The 5,000-nt window shown below is 28.0% G+C and overlaps 1 protein-coding gene across 10 annotated transcripts in view; it reads right to left on the bottom strand.

The window, feature by feature from the left end:
• The window catches only part of LOC106786409 (flocculation protein FLO11-like), a 128,976-nt gene that overhangs the window by 110,878 nt on the left and 13,098 nt on the right, over positions 1 to 5,000 (bottom strand). For 6 of the 10 annotated variants that reach the window (XM_014747766.1, XM_014747764.1, XM_014747774.1 and 3 more), the window contains exon 2: positions 2,489 to 2,579. The exons of the other annotated variants lie outside the window; for them this stretch is intronic. The gene's annotated coding sequence lies outside the window, so the exon portion shown is untranslated. The remainder of the gene's footprint in view (positions 1 to 2,488; positions 2,580 to 5,000) is intronic. 10 annotated transcript variants of the gene reach the window in all.

Consider the following 5,000-nt stretch of genomic DNA (forward strand, 5'->3'; position numbering starts at 1 on the left):
CAACCAGGTAACGTATTTATTCGTTATACGTACAATGTAAACAATAATGTTATAAACACGCGGATCAACACTCTGAACGTCCGTACACTTCGAATGCTAAGGCGCTACTGTAACTATGAATAAAAACATATCGTTAAAAAATTCAAGATTCTTATTAAGTATTTTATTTATTATATATATATTTTGTAATGTTAATAAAAAAAAAAAAAGGTGAATGATTCTTTATTCCGTTTCTTATTAAAATATTCACGTTTTCATCGATATGATTTATTTGAAATTTGATTTAGAATAGAAATGTTTAACTGTAATGGAATAAAGTATTAAAAGAAAAATGTACAAACTAATATTGTATTATACAAAATTCTTGGTATATGGTTAATATATATATACAGGGTGTCCCATATAACTCTAGTCACGATTTTTCAAGTACTTCCAATAACCTGACCAAAAAATTACTTTAAACAAAAGTTGATCTGATTTTGATTGACTATACATTGCAATAAAAAAAAAAACTTTTTTCGAGCTCTTTTTGATGTGGGACACCCTGTATATTCTTATGTTAGTCAAAAGTTGGAAACTTTTTGCATGAATGTATAAAGAATCGATCATGATCTAATAAAAATAAGATCGAATACGTTCAAAGTATGCTTATACGTGGACCGAGTATAGAAGAACAAATAACAATCTTGAGTATCTTTACGGAACGTGATATGAATTTTACCGCTTTTCATGTGGAAATATTAGAACAGTAACCGAAAAGAAAACAAAGAAGAAGAAGAAGAAGAATAAGGAGAAGAAGAAGAAGAAAGGATACTCGAGAGATTGTATTTACAGATTTCTTAGTACTCCAAGGATATGGATTTACCTTTCGAAAAGTTTTTTTTGTGTTTGTAAATCGAAAGAAAAATGAAATACTAAAATAAAGAATAAAATCTTAGAATCGATCGATCATGCATTCTCTATTTCTATTTTCTTTTTCTCGTTTCACAACGATAGAAAAATATTTACCCTTTTTTCTTGGAACAATGTGTGACATAATATGAAAAATAATACAAATCATTATTGTACTGTTAATTATAACTCTCTATGAATTAATTGTATATCACGAAATTAATACGAGACCCCTTAAACCTGTGATAGGAAGAGTAATAAAGACACAAGATTAATAAAATTCTATTAATAATAATAAAATAAGTTATGTGTCATAAAATATATAATTTTACTATCAAATAAATCATGAAATCAATTGTTTCAATTTTTTTTTTTTATTAATATACCAATAATATAATTATCGACATTTAAAAAAATTACTAATTTAATTTAAATTAAAAAATAATATACTGATATAGAAACGATAATCATTTGTGTCTAAACAGGAAATTGATTTTCTTTTTTGCTTTACGACAGGTAAATATTTTTGGCGATGATGCATGGAAGAGATTTAAAAAAAGTTAAGTTAAAAAAATTACGAGTATAACAATAATAAGTTAACTTTTCGCTCGTGATACCCACGTATTTTTTTTACTGTACGATCTATTATAAATACCATAAAAATAGAATATTATAATCGATTGAATGGAACTATTGTTGGCATGGATACTGAACTAATCGACAAATTTTTTTAATAGTCCTGTAGCCATTTTGTAATTCATTTACAAAGATATTGTTTAATTTTAAAATGAAAATAATTTGATGAAAATAAAATGTCGTGCATTTTTCCAAAAATTCAACAAAATATCAAATATCACACATTTCTGACAATCAATTAGTTGAAAAAAACAAGAAAATAAAATAAAATAAAATAAAAGTAGATTTCTTTCTGCATAGGTAGCAAAAAACAAGCCCATTAATTTACAAATTGTTTACGTAGATACGCATATATGTACGAGTTTCGACCACAAACAGAAATTAACGATTGAACTCCTTCATGTATGTACAATATATAATATATATATATACAAATTCCAACTAGTCAACCGGATGTTGAATTCGCCGACGTGGCGTGTCGAAATTGTCAGCCTGTCGTCGTTTACTTGTTGTTAAATTAAACTTTAATACTTTAATATAAGCTTTTCAATAAAGGATTACAAATAATCGTTAGAAGCTGTTTCTACCTTAATTCACTATGCTACTATACATCTACTCATTGTTTCACTTAATAATAATAATAATAATAATAATAATAATAATAATAACAATAATAATATAACGAAACCATTAAACTTGGACATCGAATTTTCTTTCAAACTATAATTAATTACTTGCAATGTCATAAAATCGATCAAAAATAAATCCAATGAATATGATCGAAACGGAGAACAACAAAAGAAAATTATTGGACAAAACAAATTGACGACGAGGTGTGAATAATTGAAAGCAGCGAACGGATTAAGAAAAAAAGAAAAAAAAAAACATAACAACAACAATAACAATAGAACGAATAACAAGATTAACGAGACGCATACACGACATGATCGTAATTACTCACCTTTCGTAGAAAAAAAAATGTTACAGCATTCAGCGGGCCCTAACGAATATGGATCATAACGCGAATTTCAGGTACGACGATGATTTTTTATCTGCAATTTTAACGTTTCCACGATAATACACTTGAAATTAAAAAAATAAAAAATAAAAAGAGGTTTTTAAAAAAGAATATATATTTTTGTGCATGCTTGGACGTGTGTGTATGTATGTATATATGTATGTATTATATAATATTTACAGGAAAGAAAAATTGAGAAAGAAAGGAAAAGATACACATATCGATATGTGTATTTTATAATAACAAACTCGTTAATCCCGTTACGTCGTAATCTTACGTTTTTTCCCCAAGAATATTGTATAGTTCTATAGCAAATATAATTGGCAAACTTGTTAAATCGTCATTATTGTTGTTATACTTTTTCTCGTATTTCTAAGTACGTATTTTACGATAATGATTTTTTACGAAATTTTACAGACAACTTTTGTCTTTTAATTTTCCGTCTGTCTATCTCTTTCTCTCCTTCTTTCGAACGATGACGAATTTCAAGGTTGTTATAATAATAAGCAGGGTAGAGTAATTTGGATAATAAAACGGGTACGTATGAAATATGTTACAATCAGAGATAAAAACTTAATTGTTTCTAAACGGTAATTCGTTAAGATTTGTCATTTATATTACTCGCAAATTATATGTTCTATGAAAAAAAGTTTGTAACAATATTTTGGGTTGTATCTAAGCGGAAGTATAAAGTACTCATTTGATTTTTCATCAAGATGTTGAAAATTGCATATATAATTAAGTAATTTACGTGGCACACATATACAAGTGTATACCACTTTGTATAGAACTCATGAAAAAAATAAAATTCTCAATAAATAAAAATAATAATTATAGTAATTGAACTATAAATATTATATATATATATAAATTAAAATCAAAAAAGTTATAATATTCCGAAAAGAATAATATTTAAAATATCGCAACTCGTTGAATTGTCATCCTCAAAAAAATCCTTATGAGTTTTATAAGTACTTTAATTTATATTTATAATTCCTCTTTTTCTTCTTCCGTATATATTATAATTGTTTATAATATAAACATACATATATTTATCTATAGAAAAAGAAAAACAAGAAGGAGAATAAGAAAGATCAGGAAGAGATGAAATATGGGTTATGTACTTTCGCAACTGTACGAGAAGGGCTTAAAGAGAGGGTGAATCAAATGTTGAAGTAAGAGAAGGTAGGAGAAAGGAGGGAAAGAAGAGGACGAGAAAACTTAGGGTTGAGAAAAGTACCTTAAAGAACAGTTGGTGTAAGAGTGAAAGAAAAAGAGAGAGAGAGAGAGAGAGAGAGAGAGTGAGAGAGAAAGAGACCCAGAAAGACACAGAATTAGAGATAGTGAGGGGGAGGAGGGGGGAAGAAAAGAAGGAGAAATAAAAGTAGGTAGTACTATAAAAGGATGAACAGGAAGCAAGCAGCAAAAGCTTTTTACAAGCTCCTTTTTATTTTTCTCTCTCACTTTTCTATCTATCTATATATCTTTATATCTTTTACTATCTTTTACTATCTTACTGTCTCTATTTCCATCCCCCACCCCCCTCTATCTCTTTACACATATACACGCACAATCTTTCTTTCAATGTAAGTTTCTCGAAAAAGAGAATCATCTTTCATGGAAAAACGTTGTCTTTGCACATGCAAGATAAGTTAAAACGTATTTCCGAGCACTTTCGATGGAAATTGGATGTCCGGTGAACCTAAAAAAAAAAGGAAGAAGAATAGGAAAACGCAAGTAGATATATATATATATATATATATATATATATATATATAACCACACATTATCTCTCTCTCTCTCTCTCTCTCTTTCTGTTTTATGTTATTTCGATTTCATTCTATCCTCAACAACTATACGAGCACGGAAAAAAAATAATTAAAATCACGGAGATTGTGCATTTTTACGATAATGCAACGACACGGGCGAATGGTCTTAAAAAAATTCAATTATTGATGGTGAAATTGGTTTTCTTTCTTTTTTCTATATAGTTTTCTTCTTTATTTAATTTAATTTAATTTTATTTTATTTTATTTTATTTTAATTGTTTTCTTTTCTTTTTCTTTCCTTGTATAGCGTCGGTGAGAAATTGGTATGAAAAAGAGAGAGGGAGAGGGTTGAGGGAAGAAAAAAATAACAAATGAGATTCTCGCGAAAATGGATCATCAATCATATATATATATATATATATATATATTTTTTTTCCCCTTTTTTAAAATCGTACGATGGTTAATATACCGGATGAAAATTATAATCGTACAATGAGGAAGAAACGACGAGTAGGGGTTTAGTGGGTGAATGGGGAAAAAATTAAACGTGCTCGCATGAACAAGATGCGATTGGTTTATCGAGGCTTTCGACTTATCGACTTTCAACGAGGTCAATAGAGGTCCTTTCAAGTACCAATCCGAACAACGTACGCTTTAGTATGTTAATTTCTTTTTTATAAAACGTT

The sequence above is a fragment of the Polistes canadensis genome, unplaced genomic scaffold (genome assembly GCF_001313835.1).
Source record: "Polistes canadensis isolate GaletaPanama2010 unplaced genomic scaffold, ASM131383v1 scaffold_73, whole genome shotgun sequence".
NCBI classification, from domain to species: domain Eukaryota; kingdom Metazoa; phylum Arthropoda; class Insecta; order Hymenoptera; family Vespidae; genus Polistes; species Polistes canadensis.